This window comes from Furipterus horrens, unplaced genomic scaffold (genome assembly GCF_987537825.1).
Source record: "Furipterus horrens unplaced genomic scaffold, mFurHor1.1.pri manual_scaffold_2, whole genome shotgun sequence".
In the NCBI taxonomy this organism is placed as follows: domain Eukaryota; kingdom Metazoa; phylum Chordata; class Mammalia; order Chiroptera; family Furipteridae; genus Furipterus; species Furipterus horrens.
This window is the reverse complement of record NW_028327172.1, coordinates 51,529,428-51,546,545: the sequence shown is the minus strand read 5'-3', so window position 1 is coordinate 51,546,545 and position 17,118 is coordinate 51,529,428. Positions and strand designations below refer to the sequence as shown.

At 37.8% G+C, this 17,118-nt stretch overlaps 1 non-coding gene across 1 annotated transcript; it reads left to right on the top strand.

Annotated features, from left to right (window-relative positions):
- Positions 1-4,842: 4,842 nt before the first annotated feature.
- LOC150018565 (U1 spliceosomal RNA) lies at positions 4,843-5,006 on the top strand. Its single transcript, XR_016509567.1, has one exon. It is a non-coding gene; the product is annotated as a U1 spliceosomal RNA (small nuclear RNA).
- The last annotated feature ends 12,112 nt before the right edge of the window (positions 5,007-17,118 follow it).

Sequence of the window (17,118 nt, the reverse complement as noted above, 5' to 3'; positions counted from 1 at the left end):
CTTTGATACAGCTTTTTTTCATAGAAGACAAGATGGCATGCAAAGAAAGAGCCAAGTCAGGAAATTAGACCAGTAAATCTGACCATGAAGTCAATGAGCATCCCATTTTCATAGCACTCAAATAAAATAAAACAGCTTTGCTCCCTGTTCTCACTCTGACATTTTGCTTTTCCAGTTTCATTTCCCTGGCTTTATTCATTGCCATAAGGCAGGGTCAGAGAAAGACGATTCATCTGTATCTTGTCAAAGTGCATTTGTTGCCAGCTGCATCATGGTTCTCATTCCACAATGATATTTTGCTGTAATCTGATTTTTTTCACATAAATATGAATACCATAAGTTACCAATGAAACATGGATTGTGAGGCCATCAAACCAATAAAAATAAACCCATTCGCTCTTACCTTTTTTCCTCTGAATTTTCTATGTTTTTATTTATCTTTTGGCATGTGGACTAATTTTCTTCAGATCATATCATCATTGGTCATTGTTATTGCATTAACTACATTTTGAGCTCCTGCTGGTGAAGAAAGTTTTTCTTATAAGGAATGAGAACAAGATATAGAAGGCTTTCAACCACAAAATCATAACATTGGCAATTAAATGGACAACAGTGTAGTGACTGTGGTGGGGAGGGGTATAAGGGGATTAAATGGTAATAGAAAACTGTTTTTTTTAAATAACAGGAAAAAGACTCATAGATACAGAGCACAGACTGACGGTTGCCAGAGGGGAGAGGGTTGGGGGGATGGGTGAAAAAGGTGAAGGGATTTGAAATACCAATTGGCAGTTACAGATTAGTCATGTGGATATAAAGTATATATAGGAAATAGAGGCAATAATATTGTAATAACTGTATGGTGACAGGTAGGTACTAGACTTATCAAGAGCATCACTTCATAAGATATATAAATATCTAATCACTGTGCTGTACAGCTGAAACTCGTATAATATTGAACGTCGACAGTATTCAAAAACAAAAATTAAAATTAAAAGAAAAAAGGTACTCTTTTCTAAAAAAAAAAAAAAGCAATATTTGTAGCAGTTTTCTAAGTGGGGTTGTAACAGTGGTTTGTGCAGACAGAGATTCACCAACAATGTTTTTTATTCCCTACGCAGTCCTACTTCAACATTCTTCTTCACCAACAGTAGGCAATGTTAATCCTCTTTTTAACTCCATATCATTTTTATTTATTTGATTAAACATATATTTTTAAGCACATTACATATAAGCCTCTCATTCACATAAAAAGACTCATCAGCATTTCCCTGTGTGAATGTCTTCCATTTATCCCTCCAAATCTACTCTCCAACTATTTCCATGATCCAATTGGATTCCATTCAAGGAGAGCAACAGGCAGACATCAAAGGGAGGAAGGAGACTGAGTTCAGGACAGTAATTCCACTCGCCACTGTCTGTGAGGTTGCAGAAGGCTGGGTGGCTTCCTTCATCACAGATCCTGTTAAGCAATCCTCTCCCCACAGTCCTTTGTCTCTGGGTCTCAAAAAAGCTTCTCTTCTTCAGTACAAGGAGGTAATGGAGTTCCATTGGTTTTAACCCTGGGCACTTGCCTGTCTCTTGTTATTTTCTTATACCCTTTCCATATATTTATGACCATATCTCTTATATTAAACCCTCCTCAAATAATCCTAATATATGTTATATGTTTTCTGCTTGACCCTGACTGCTACATTCCTCCTTTAACTTCAGTGTTTTATGACATTTAGTGATAGTTCCTCTGCCTCAGATTCCCCTGTGCTCTATACCATCTTTCATTCCAAACACCTCACTTAACCAAAGGTCATTGATTATTTAAGTTTCTCCAATTTCTACGCAGAATTTCTCACACTCCAAATCCATCTGAACTTCCTCTTTATAAATATATATTTATATACTTACATATATATTTTCCTTTTATTCATAGCACACTTTTTTTCATAGCACATGTCATGTTCTTTATTAATTATTACATTATTTTCCATAACAACTGTAAACACACTTTGCTCACCCCTGTATTTTTGGTAAGAGAATAGGTGAATAAACAAGTGAAAGGGTGACTAAAGCTCACACCCTACTGTTGTAACAAATAACTGAATACAAATAAGTGGCTGTTCAGGTTGGCAGGAGCCTAGAGGACTGTAAGAACCCAGGTGAGCATCTCCACCCTGGTGATCTAAAGTCAGGAAATTGAGACTGGATATCAAGAGGAGGCAGTACCTGAGCAAGAAATCTGGAGGATAATGAGGAGTTACAAAGGGCAGGTAAGTTTGGAATTAGGGAGACAGAGTTCCAGAGAGTGGCAGTGGTCCTTGCAATGGCACTCAGATGAAAGGAACAATGATTGGCTGGAGATGGGGTAAAGGAGCACCCTGGCCAGAATCAGAGGATGAGGCTGGAGCAATAAAGTGGTAGCAGTTTACAGAAGGAAGGCTGTGCAGGCTCTGCTAAGGCTCTGAGACTATATCCTAAAAGTTAAGAGGAGAAAGGAATATTTAAAATGATCAGGAAAAAAATCATTGTCAAATAAACCATAACCCCCTTCTGATCTAAAAATGTAAATGTCACTCATTTTCAAAATTCACCAAGAATTTTTTACTTCCTAATCCTATGTAAATCTTCCTATACTCTTGGGGGGAGGGAGGGGATGGCTGTGGCCATATATACAGGAAACCCTATTTTGCTTCTCTCTATATAAATATTGCTCTGACTTCCTCAGTCTACAGCAATATTTTGTTTTGCTTTCCCTTTATGGACTTTTTTTCCTCACTTGTACTGTCATTCCCACATACATGCCTTTGATCATGCTATTTCTTCTACCTGGAATTCTGTATCTTCAAGCTGTTTTCTTCATGGAAAGCCCATTCTAATTTATCAAGGCTGAATTCCATTACAAAGACTACCCCCCACATCTACAGGACACCATTAACTGCTCTGCCTTCTGTGCTCTAACAGCCTGCTTCTGCTATGGAACAGCAATTGGGGTCCTGCTGCCCACCACTGCCCTCTAGGCAAAATTCCAGAGGCGAGGTTTAGTGATAAAGGAAAGGAGTCTTAATTCAAAAGCAGCCACTTAAGCCTATCAAGTCATAGCTTTAATCACTTAAACCTATCAATTAAAGTTAAATTCTAACACTTGGGTTCTTCTAACATCTCCACCTGTTAGTTTTTAGTTATCTTATTTATATAGGGCTAGTTTACAAACTAAAAACTTAATGTACAAAACTTACACAATTTTGGATGAATGACAGCTTCTGCCTCAGAGCCTATTCCCTCTAGAACACCCAAAGAACATACCCGCCACCCCAGCCAAGCCAGCCCAATTCTAGGCTGTGCCCAGAGTTCCTTCCCATCCAAGTGCTGTCAGTTGGGAACTACAGGCAGCTGCAGCACAATCGCCCAGGCATCCTGGGGGAAGAAGACCCTGAGAGTGAGCCCGCATCTTCTATTTCAAATTTTCTTGCCCATAATTTTATGCACTCTGGAGGCATTCAGCTTCTCAGCCAGTCCTGTCCTAGACTATTCACTGTTCACTCAGAAAATTACTCCTATGGCACCTTCCTACTTCTCCCCAGTGATCTGATCAGATTTCTTTGTTTCACTTCTATAGTGTCTAATGGCAATTGTACAGAAGTTATTTGGAGACACATTAATAGGTCTAGGTGAATATGAATCCATACTACCCACCTCTGAGATATCCAGAGTGCATAGCAAATGGTAGATGGTAAATAAATGTGTTTCAAATAGAAGAGTGAAATACAAGCAATACAAGGTGTTATCAGGTGACATTACCAAAGGTGAATGTCTGAGCATGAGGTAAGTACTCACAATCAACAGGAGTACTCAAACATCACAGCAATCGCTTATGATGTCTTCCATGAAAAACTGAATAGGGAGTTTGTTTCTCTTCTATGTTCACAGTACAAATTGTTCAGATAGTAAGTGGTCAGAGGTAAATCTGAAACCCGAGGAGGTATTTGAGTGAGTGAGCTCTATTTAATTTTTTATTTTATATTGAAAAATGTCCTCATATGTCTAGAGACTAAAACAGTTCTAAATAAATCAATGCAGAAATTAAATGTACATTGAGCAGTGTAGCAATGATAGTCAAGTATATGTATGGGAAAAGTAAGGTGGTAAAAAAACATATGCATGCAAGTTTCATCCTAGAAGAGAAATAAATGAAAGATGCAATTATCTTATAAAAGCTCCCCAGGGTGGATATCACATTTGCAGTTTCAGAGAAAATTGTGTCTCCTGAAAAAAAAAAAGAAAAAAAAAAAAGAGGGGCAAAAAAACATGTTTGGTTTACTCAATCACTTGCTGACTCAGTTTTCTGTCATTGTTATCTTAAAACACCATTTTCTTGATTGAAGTTTAATGGGGAAAATGTTACAAAGAGAATATTTTGATTCCAGAAACATTTACTAAATGTTGCTGCACCAAGCCTAATCCTGGGCGTTTTCCAATTCATTATCTCATCTGATCCTTACAAGGTAGGGTCAGGTGGGGGAAGGGGTAATATCAGCCCCATTATACTCCTAAGCTTAGAATGGAGAAATGGCTTTCCCAAAGTCATGTATGTAGGTTTGGGTGCCAGTCAAGGTCTTTTGACTCTGCAATCTGGACTTTTTCCTGAAGGACAACTGCCTCATTTTTCTCAATATAATGGTAATGTCACTTTGAGTTTTAGTTTTTTTCATTTGCACAATGGGATTAATAGTGTATAGTACTTTTAAGCATTATTATATCTACTTTATGAATGAAGAAATTAAAGTATATACTAAGACTAGGGCCTTATGCATGGTTACATAGTGAGATTGTTAGAATTTAAACTCAGGGTCCATACTCACCTGGCAGGGGAGATCCCATGATCATGAAGGTGGTTTTCCCAGGGCGAGGCTCAGCCACTGCACTCCGGGTGTGCTGGGCCCTGCGATTCGCCCAAATGTGGGAAACCAGACTGCATAACTTGTGGTCATGGGGGATTGCGTTCGCGCTCTCCCCTAGCGAAAAAAAGAAAAAATAAATAAATAAGTAAACTCAGGGGTCCAGCTTCAGAATCCATGATGTTATCATTAATTTATATCTTAGGGTTTTATGATACCTAATTTGCAGGATTCTCATGAGGATAAAAGGTAACACAGTTTTTGGCAAGTAATGAAGGCTTGATAAACAGCTACCATTGCTGTCGCTGCGCCCATCTTTATACTGACTCTTGAAGCGCACCGTAGTTTCCCCTTATCCACAGCTTCACTCTCTGCAGTTTGTTACTCACGACCAACCTCAGTCTGAAAATATTAAATGGGAAATTCCAGAGATAAAGAATTTACAAGTTTTAAACACACGCCATTCTGAGTGACATAATAAAATCACACACCTGCTCCACCCCATCCCATAAGTGACTCATCACTTTGTCCAGCGTCTCCCTGCTGTGCCTGCTCCCTGCCCCTCAGGCCTGGTCAAGTTCCCCTTTTTTTAAATTTAATAATGGCTCCTAGGAGGAAGCATTATGATGTTGGTGATTCAGTTATGCCAAAGAGGAGCCATAAAGTGCTTCCTTTAAATGAAAAGGTGAAAGTTCTTGAGATATTTTATCATCTCCCATCAACACAAGAAGACGACAATACATTTTGAGAGAGAGACCATATTTACATAACTTTTTTTACAGTGTATTGTTGTGCTTGTTCTATTTTACTGTTAAGACTCTCTTACTGTGCCTATTTCATAAATTAAACTTCATCATATATATATGTATAGGAAAAAGCAGTATACAGAGGCTCTGGGGCTACTCGAGGTTTTAGGCATCCACTGGGGGGTTTGGAACATATCTCTCAAGGATAAGAGGGAACTACTGTGTATGCACAATATTATGTAATGGATAAGGAAGAACTGACCAGTTCGGTTTGTTGCTTTTGCTTTTTTAAATTATTATCACAGTTGCATCCAAAGTATACAATGAAACACTAATCACTTCAGAAAAAAAAAATTTTTTTTAAGTTTCATGATATGTACTTTAGTGCAGCATTTACCATCCTTTTTGGCACCAGGGACTGGTTCCGTGGAAGCCAATTTTTCCACAGATTGGGGGTGGGGGCAGGAGGTGGAGCTCAGGCAGTAAGGAGAGGTAAGGTGAGCTGGCCCCCCACTCACCGCCTGCTGTGTGGCCTGGGTCCTATTACAGGTCAGCAATCAGTGCCTGTCTGCGGCCCAGGGGTTGGGGGGCCCTGCTTTGGTGTACTGAAAGCTCTGTAAATTCCTGCAGGAAGGAAAGCCATTTTAACTGTTCAACCCAGGGTTTTATGTCTGAAAAGTCCTGTGTGAAGTCTTCAGCCTGGCCGATATTGATAATCTGAATGTCAGTTTCCCCAGTCCTGAACTCTGACGGACCTAAATCAGCTGAGACTCTTTGTATGCCAGGCTGCTATTTTGTTGTTCACTGAGGAGCACTGCAGCCTGGAGACCAAGAGCCAGCTGTAAATTCTCAGCATTTCTTCCCACTCCAGAAACCAAGTTGTGAATCATGGTTTTCTGAAGAGCAGATAATAAGAACCAAAGGAATGGTATTGGCTGTCCTCTAGAAGGTGTCAACTGATGGTCATTGGCACCAATTCCGCAACAACAGAAATCCCCAATTTGAGATGTTGTGAAGAAGAAAATAATATTCAGTGTAAACAGCTCAATGGTAATACAATATGCTGTGGGGCAGCCCTGAGGCCAGGCCCTTCTTCAGCTAGGAAGCTCTGTTTTAGCTCCACTCTGCGCTGGTCTGCTCCAGCAAGATGTCTCAGTGTTTCAGCTCTAATCAGGGCAATGCAGCCTTCAGTCTTCAATGGAAAGAGAAAGTGCTGACCTGGAACCAGAGGGAAGCTGGCTTATATGGCCAGGAGTCTATGCCCCTGGTTTCCGATTGGTTCATCCTCATACAAATGAGGACTCCAAATCCTTGCAGTTTGGTCCAAAAGGCACTATCTTGATTGATCAGAATAGAGCTGCTCAGGTTGGCCGGAGCTGCACAGCTTTGATTGGATAGGGAAAGCCTCAGTCCTCTTGGTTGAAATAGGATTCAAAAACTCTTTATAAAGGCTGGCTCAGATGGCAGAAACACAGTGAAGGCAGGCAGCTGAGTGCGAGCTTCTCCTCTCTGTTTGCATGAGAGGCCCCTATGCAGAAATGGCTGCTAGGCTCGTATTTCTTTTTTCTTCTTCTCCCTCTTTTTTTTTATTTTTATTTTCATTTTATTTTATATTTGAGTTCAGTTAGCCACCAGGAGCACTTCTTAGTAGGTGTCTTTTTTTTCTCAGGGTTCACAAAAGTCTGGCTTGAGCTCTGGCTAGCCTTGAGAAGTAACAATTCTCGCAGAAGAAAGAACACTTGGACTGCCACAGTGGGTCTTGTCCTTACTGCCTCTATGTCCTGTGACAATGTATTAAACCTCTTTGTATCAAATCCTCAGCTATAGCCATGGCATAATACAGGGTTGTTTGGGGATTAATCGAGACAATATAAAACATTCTAAACACTTGTGAACTCGTGGCTGCTATGCAGATAATTTTAGACTCCTGCCCCTTTCTGCTGAAAGATGTTTCTGAATGAACTTCAAGAACCAAGAGGTAGAAGCACAAAGTCCTATCACCTGTATCACATGTGTATGGAACGAGAGGTCAGATTTTTGAATGGTTGACTTTATTCCTTTCTTATGATGGCCAACTTTGACTTGATGACTGGCCTAAACAATCACGAGGAGACTGGGTCTTTTAAAGAATGAAAATAAAACCATGTCAAAGAAATGTATCAGTTGATCCAGAATGTATATTTATATATGTCCTCTTTGTTCACTTTCTGATTTTCTGATTATCGACATAAACTGCAGCCCAGCTTTGGTTATTTCCAAATTGATTGTTCACTTCTTTATTAATTAGATAACATGATTATCCATTTGTAGGCTGGAGACACATAAAAATCCAAAGTCAGGGCAATATCATGAACCACTTTTATGCATTCAAATAATAGTCACCTATCTTGAGTACCTAGTATGTGCCATCATGAAACTAGGATCTTTATGGGAAAAAAAAAAAAAGATAGTAAAATCCTTACGATAGCCTTTGCAGATGATGAAACTAAAGCTAAGAAAGGTCAGGTAGCATGACTAAGAATACACAGGATTAAGTTTTATATTTTAAATTTTAGGCTGTGGTATTTTCACAAACACTTTGAAACTAAAAAGCAGTGCTGAATTCAGCCACAGGCTCTGCCTCTGCCTCTAGAACATGTGAACCCTGTAGAGGTGGAGGTTCATTTTAGTTTTAGCTCTATGTCCAGTTTCTATTTCTTTACCTAATACAGACTGGGGTGTCAGGAAATACATGTTAGGATGGCAGGGACAATTGTAAAGCAACATCTCAGGGCAAGTTTTAAGACTATGACTATCTTTGCTCACTTAGGACTAAACAGAAAAACACCTTTCAAAAACTCCATGCCACAAATGGGGTTTAAGAAAAATCCATATAGAACCTAAACTTTAATCTTCAAACCAAGGAATTAAATTCTCATCCTGAAAGTTCAGTTTCCTTTGGCTTGTCTGTCAGAGACAATATTCACAGATTAGAATCAGGAAAAGCTAAAAAGATTCTCCTGTTTTCTTTCTTGACTATCCATCGTCGGCAGCCGTCCGTCTCGAGAGAAGATGGTGTAGCTTCTTAAGAGTCTATCTGCACCACCGAGAATGGTTGTGCAGTCCGACTCGGGAGTGACACGGTATCTGTCTCCTCCCGTGTTGAATCGACATCTTGCGATGACGCTGGAGTGTCCTCTCCAGTGAAGCTGAAGCTACAGAGCCTGGGCAGGGTGATATGGAGGGTCTGCTGTTGCCCATGCAGCAGACCCCCCCTCTCTTCGCAGCTGAAGGATCCAAGGGAAAGACGGAGTCAATACAGCTTGGCTTCAGGTGCGCCACAGGAGTTGCCGGTGTTGACTACAACGTCAAACCGCCTTAGGGACTCCGGCTCCAGATTTTCTGTCGGGGTTTACTCCCTTAGCCTTTCCCCTGAGGAGGTATGCCACAAGGCAGCGGAGGTTTTTTGGAATCAGAGTTTTCCTTCTCTGATGTGCCCTGACTGGAAGATCGAACCAACGATAGTTAGCTCGCAGGCCGACACTCAATCCACTGAGCCAAACCAGCCAGGGATTTTCTTGACTATATATTTAAGGTTATATATCAATCATTGAAGAACAACAATACATTTTACAAAATACGGCCACAGAGAAAGGTGTGTCCTTCATGATCTTTACTTCTTTCTGAAAATGGCTTGTCATCTTGTAACCTTTTTCTGTAACCAGGAGACAACAAGGTAACTTATATGATCTCAGATGAGGGAAGAAAGAGAGTTCAGAGATCGCCTTTATCTCCTAGCAAGTTCTTTGGATTTTATCCTGAGAGATAAGAAGAAATTGGAGGGGTTTGAACAAAGGTATAACATGAGATGGCTTAAGTTTTACATGAATAATACAGTTGCTTTATGGAAAAAGGACTTTAGAGCAATAAAGATAGTGGAAGGGTAGGTAGGAAGACTACTACAAAGCTCTGGGCAAGAGGTAGTGCTGGCTTGCCAGATTTCATAGGATGGTCATGGTAGAGATGATGAAATAGGGGCCTTTTTTATTATCTAGGCCTTAGCGGTTTGGAAAGCCATTTTCTTCTTGCAGCTTGTTATATTCCTCTGCAGGGGTAATAAATTCAAAGTGTTCTGAATACTTGAATTGAGGGTGGGGCTGAAAAAAATGAGAAATTATCAGAAGAAAAGTCAGGATTTGAAAGTTGTCTGCTGCAACTATAGCCTCAGTGAAGGCAGGCAACCTGCTTGTTTTGTTTTCATTGTTTCTCCAGTACTTGGTATGAGGTACACATTCAATAGCTATTTTCTTAAATGAAGAATAAAGAACTCATAATGCCGTATGGAAACAAACAATCAACATAAAAGACAGTCCAAATAAACTGTAGGTCTTTGTACTTCTGATTGATTTTTCTTGCTCAATATGGTTACATAGCTCGTTCAGTCAGATCAAAGGTCAGATTAAATTAGCTATAAATAAGAAAGAAATTTCTGCAATCCATGGCTCTGTGATGTCTGATTAAACCATAGAATGGTTATTAGGAATATTTGGAGGGGGTAGTGCCCATCTGGAGTGGTGCTGAAATGATCTTTCTACCCACCCTGTCACTGCATGGCTGGAGTTTAAACTTTCAGATGGAAACACCAAGTGTCCTGATGTATTGTTTACTTCCCCAGGGAGACACAAAGAGAATGTAAAGGCAAATCTTTTCAGTATTAGTGTAGTTCTCTCCTAGGTTAATTGTGGCATTTGAGGTTTCAGATAGAGTATGGATATTGGTGCTTAATTTAAAATTCCTTTTAGATAATTACAATGCTTTTATATTCCTTGAACTATAGCTCAAAAAAAAAAAAGTTAAAGATGACATGCAAATATATTTGTATATAAAAATGTATTAAGCAGTTTCATTATTTATGAAAAATACATACATTTTTACAACTTAAACAGATATCATTCTTATCCTTTTTATTCTTTTCTCTATTTATGATGCATTGATTCCTCTCCATGTGATTATTATGGTAACTTGAAATATCAGGAGAATCTTTTTGCCATACTATTTTATTATCTCTGATTTTAAATGATTTCATGACATATGCTTTCCTTTGGAAAATAGCCCATGAGGATTAGACATAATTGTTACATTTCATATTTATTTTCTGACTTCATCACAGATTCTAATTAATTCAAGGGTATGTGTCCTTTTAAAATGATTCATTGTAGAAAGCAGTAACCCACATGGAGCATAGGCTTTCAATTCAGTGACCTAAGGTAAAATTTTAACCGTGCTGTTTACTAAAATTAAGTGACCTTAAACAAGCCACTTTGCATCTGAGTTTCTCAATTTTTAAGATGGAGAAAGTAGGGCCCACAATGCAAGGTTGTTCTGAGGAATGAATGCGATGATATTGGCACATAGGGGGCACATAGTTAGTAATCACCCTACCCTGATACAGCTATCTCACAGATTAGTGCATATGTGCTCTGGTCATTTTTATAATCTCTGGACAAGCAATCAGAGCTCAAAGAAAGAATTGAACAATGTGTGTGTGTGTGTGTGTGTGTGTGTGTGTATTCACTGCTGACACACAACTTCATCACTGAGGATTCTCAATTAAAATGAAATTGTTTAGTTCTTTGGTTTAGTTAAACAGATTGTTTTTCAGCATTTATTAGCTCCTGGGCGTGGCTCTAGTCCTGGGCACTCTTTCCCTACCTTCAAGAAGCTCACAATACAGTAGTAAGGGGACTGAGAGTGAAACCATTTGTTTCTCAGATGCATGTTAATGATCGTCAATTCTGGAGATTCACAGTGTTTATAACTGCAGTTTTGTAAAAGGAGGAGTGTAACAGGCTAGCAGTGACATGAAGACAGCAACAACACATTGGACCACATGCAAGTATTCATCTCATAAACTGACCCTCAAGTAGCCTCACGCACGGCCCCTTTAAGAAGGCTGTGCCGCCCCTTTTCAGTTCCCTCAGCTAAGAGGACAGATTGTCCAGAGCAAAAGGTTCAGCATTGTCCTTTCTCTTTTAATCCCACCTCCCTGGCATTCCAGGAGATGAGAATTCAAAAGTTCAGACACATTTTTTTTTTGTCTTTTCCTGTGTCCCATTCATGTTCTTAAAACTTACTAATTTCATTAGACAATTATTGGTGGCATTTCAGGATGGCACCACCTACATATATAAAAATCTTTATCTCACTCAAGATCTGAGAAAGTACTTTCGAAGGCTTTATACCCTCTCATATTGGTGCAAATTTTGAAACATTTGACAAGTTATGCTTTTGAAGTTTTAGATTTGACATTTTATTATATCATAGCCTTGTTATATTGAAAAGAGTGTTGCTGGATTTTTCTCTATATCTGTGTTCTTTTGATGTTTCCCGGGGATTTCAATGGAGGAGAATAGAGTAAAAATGCATTCATGCCACCATTTTAACAAGAAGTCCAAATAGATCTGAATTTAAAGTTTGTCTTTACTACCTCTCTCTTTACTATGTAGAAATGTGGTGTCCACACACATGTATTTACTTTGGAAAAAATTGTAGCAGTTTCTCTGAAGTTTAATACCTTATCAAAAACCACCTGTTGCAGAAATTAACAGGTATACGATAGATACTTTTGGTCTCATCTGTGTGGAGTTGGCTTCAGGATCAACCTTATTGAAAAAAAAAAACCTGTGATTTTAGCATAGCCCTACAGTACAAAAATATTTTTCACAGATAAGACCTTATTGAACAGCTGGAACAGTTATTTGGAGAAGTTTATGATCCATTTTGCACACGAGAAAACTGATGTGTAGAGAGGTTTATCCTGGGATTATTCATATAATAAATGTCGGAGAGCTGGGAGAGTAATTTTGTAATATTTTTCTAACATGTTTGTACTTTTTCTGGATACCACAACTGGGTTTACAGCTGGGATGGAACTAAGTGAGACCCTCAGTGGATTTCCTAGTAAAAACATAAGCAACGCTATGGTCACGAAATACTTTTTGATAACACTATGAGCCATTTTTATTATATGGTTCAAATAAGGCTGTGAACCATTATAAAAAGCCATTTACTGCTATCTTCTGTTTTTTTCCCGTGACCTCGGTATTACAGGACATACACAGGTTCAGGAGAAATATCCTGGAATGCTGACTTCCAGGTTAGTTATCTTTCTAGTAGTTTGAAGTTTGGACTGTTTCCCTGCTCACCCAGTTGTGAGCATTTGTTGTCAAGTTTAGAAATTTGAATGAGCTTAGACGGTGGTTCTATAATTTAACTTCCTGTTCACACTCTCGATTCATGAGTGTTCATCTAGCATGAAATATTTATTGAGGTGCCAGGTACAATGTACATGTTTAATCAAACACAGAAGGAAAACAGGGATTGCTTTGTGAAAGAAAAAAATCAGAGACCTCAGGAGACTGACAGAATCCTTTCGTTTTTTGCATCAGCCTCCATCAAGCGCATCTATAATAGAAGAATCACACCTTTCATTCCTCTCTTCTAAGTTCATGTATTGTGTAAGTAAAATAAAACAAACTCATATAACTATCCAAACTCTAGGAAAATTGTCTTTTCAGTCTAGATTTACTACTTTATATTTTATTTCCAATTCTTATATGTCAGTACTACATTTACAAGCAATAGTTTTGAACTCACAAAAGAAGCAGATAAATATCTACTATTTACTTAACGTTTTAATATTTATTAAAACTTTTAAAAAATCCATTCTTTTGATTCAAAGGAGTTATGTAAAGTAGATACTACAAAAATTCTCATGTAAAGTGATTAAAGCCAGGGCTCAGCCTCAAGGCCACACAAGATGTGAGAAATGTGGAGCCATTAAATGGCTCTATTTTTCATTTTCCACATATCTCAGATCTAGGCACCCCCCCCCCCAAAGAAAAAGCAATTCCTAATTCTACTCATTATTGGATTTTTATCTGGAGACTGGGGTCTATATAATGAAGAGAAAGAATCCAAATTGTTCTCTTCTTTTATTTGGTTTATACCTAGGAAATATTTTGTAAATTCCAGGCAATGTGCAACTCTTTAAATATAATCTGTTATAATCTATATTTAATAGTTGGGAAAAGCAGGTTGACAAAATTTCACTTGCCCAGGACCTACTAATAAACAGTAAAACCTGGATGCAGATACAGGCAGCTGGCACCTCTGTTCCCACCGCCAGGCTCCTCATTTTCCCTCCTGCCATTCGTGTATAGTTTTATCACACCAAACTTCTTTGTCACCAGGAAGACAAAGGTGAAGGCAGAACCCCCTGACACTGAAGAGATCAGAGTCAAATGTAAGTCATTAAGATTTTCGTATTTCACATACAGTGCTGCCATTTGGTGTGTCTGAGTTCAGAACTTCCGGAATATGAGACAAAATTCTAAGAATTCCCCCACTTTCAGCACAACACAGCAATGGTTCCAGACTGAGCAGTGTATTAGGATTACTTGGATGCTTTTTACAACATAAATCTCTAGGTTTTATTATTGATCTATGACTGAAGGTGTGGAGCCTGGGAATCTTTGTTTATAACGATGCACAAATAACTTTTTCTGCTCTGTGACCAACTTTTTAGAAAAAGGACACAGTTATACCAAACCCCCAAAATAAATAGTAGTACAAATAACTATAAAAATGAGTTACTACTTTAATATGTATATAAAAATAATATAGGTATAAAAATTAAGTGATTATTTGTATTATATATTATTCTGTATATTTACTTTTCTGTTACCTAAATGCTCTTGTTTAAACAAAACAACTATAAGACTGTGGCAATTGGTAGTAATTAATAGTATGACTAATTAAACATATGGATGAGAAAAATATAATAATATTTTTAGGTTTCTTTCTGTCCTCTAATACATGTATTTTAACTCTGTTTTGGAATTTTAAATTCTGTTGTTTATATTATGTGTGTTCTTAAATTATATAAATGTATATAGATTTAAAACTTCTTAAAAAGACAGCAGTCCAAACAGTCCTATAAAACAGATATCATTAATAGAACTGCAGCCTTTAAGACATCTTTCTTTCCTTTAATATAGTAGTGTCAGTCAAACATAAAATTAGTTAAACATGAGGTTCTGCTTTTATCAAACCCACAGTACAGTGGTATCTTCCATCATACAATTGCAATGATATCACCTAAATATTCTGTAGTAAAAAGCATTTGAGCATGAAATAGTTAGGAAATTACTTATTAGCAGTAGTAGAAGTTTGGACTCGTAAGAATTTGTTTTCTGTTCTCCCAAAGTGTCCATCTACTTTGTTATCTACATGCTTTTTTTGATAGACCATGTGTTTATCAGTCATATCCTTTGTATCCATACACTCATCATATACAATGTTTATATCTAAAAATATGCATTGTTTTTTAAACACCCTGAAGTACATTGGGTGTCATCCTAAGTTAAACTTCTCTTTCTCGGAAAAATGATTTTATGTGCAGAGGTAACTTGAACTTCTAAAAGTGAAGCTGAATTCCAAGTAAGTTGCAGTTTTAGTAAAGAAACTGGGGAACAGCTATTTCATTTGACTGTCTTTTTCTGGTGCCTTTATTTGTATAGTTCTAAAGCAGTCTTATTTTCAAAATAGGAGTCATTCTTTCACTGTATGAGTTTTTGTTGCAGCCTAAATATAATGTTAGACAGCTTGGTACAATCAGTTTATCTTTTTCTAAGCTATTTATGACCTCTTCAAAGATTATCATGCAACTTTGGAGAAACAATACATACATTTCTGTTTTACTATATAATCCTTTCTCCATTTTTATCCTCAATTTATTCCCATATTAAAGGAGAGCCTTCATGTCCAAGTCAGACCAACATTTTAACATCTTTTCTATGGCAGGCAACAACAATAGCCATTTTGTAGGCACATGTCTAAAGAGATTACTTCCTTCCCTTTCTATGAAGTCGAAATTTCATTAAGTGCCCCTGTACATTTTTGAGGAAACTGAGAAGTGATCATAAACTTCTATATGAAAGCCTCCACTTCACAGGTAAATAAATCATACCCCTCCTTGTCAAGGGACACAAGATGGACAGGACATTTAGTAAGTCGTTTTACTTTCTTCGGTAACAAGTCTATCAGCTTAAAGGAATCTGCCAAAACTCATATTTGCCCCATTTGTTGAACGTGCAGATTGTGCAGCAAAGTCTAGTTTGCATCTGGACAAGATATCAGGATTCTTTTGTTCTATGTTTTCCACAGTGTCATTAACATTTTTATACAATTAAAAAATAAATTGAAACTACACTTTTTAAATCAAAGTACTCCAGAGATGAGGGAACTTATTTTTTGTTGCTGGAATTCAATGTATCACTCCCCATACTCGGCAGAAAACATGATAATTGTTAATATCTCACAGTAACAGCTCTGCTCTGAAAGGAGCCAATTTCTCCTTTTGTTTGCCACAGGACAATTTAGTTGCAATTTATGAATCAGGAAATGTAACGTTACTAGGTTTCATAGAAAAATCAAGGGAACAATAAGATAATGTGTGTTCATTCATGAAGTTTTTCCAAGTTAATTCAACAGCCTTTGTTTCCCCCTGAGTATTGATATCTTTCTAGGAGATTTTCTAAAAAACGATTATTTTAGAATTATTTACCTGGCTGATCCTGAAATTGCAAGATTCAGTCCCATAAATTTAAATATCTTTCCCTACTGTGCCAGAATTCCAAATCCCTGTATATTGTATATATTCTACATATAGTATTTTATGTTTGTTGTACAATATGTTTTGTTTGAATCATTTTCCTCCCTAATTCAGTTGTATGTGTTCTTCTATCAATCATAAAAATAACGCAATTGCATAATTTTTAGTTTTAGTATCTGGGACATGCTGACATTTGTATTGTCATTTTTTTTTTTTTCATTTTCCTTTTCATTGTCTGACCTCTTAGAAAACGTGATCAAAGTATTCAAAATGTTAAAAATTAAACCAATACCAATGATACAAAGCACAGCAGTCATTTTTCAGGCAAAGTCCTAGACAGACTGTTAACGCTCATGATTACAATGTACTTAAGTTGTACACTTACTTAAGTCACATACTCAGAGCATTGCAACAATGTGAACTGCAAATCGCGGCTGCCAACATCAGTGGTGGGGGAAAATTAGCAACAGCAACTTTGAAAGACAGGACATATTCCATACCCATTTGCCACTAACAAATGTATTGCTTTCATCACCCTCCCCCCTTCTTAATACCACCATATGGGGTTTGTACTATTTCCCTGACCTTTTTTAAAATTTAATCTTCATTGTATTTTTTCCATTATCCTTTAGTCCCCTTATACCCTCCCTGCCTCCCCCACCCCCGGCCATCACCACACTGTTGTCCACGTCCATGAATCCCTTTTCCTTTTTGCTCAATCCCTCCACCCCTTCACCTCCCCCACCAGCTGTCATCCTGCTCTCCATCTATGAGTCTGTTCCCATTTTCCTTGTCACTTCAGTGTGTTCATTAAATTACACATATAGGTGAA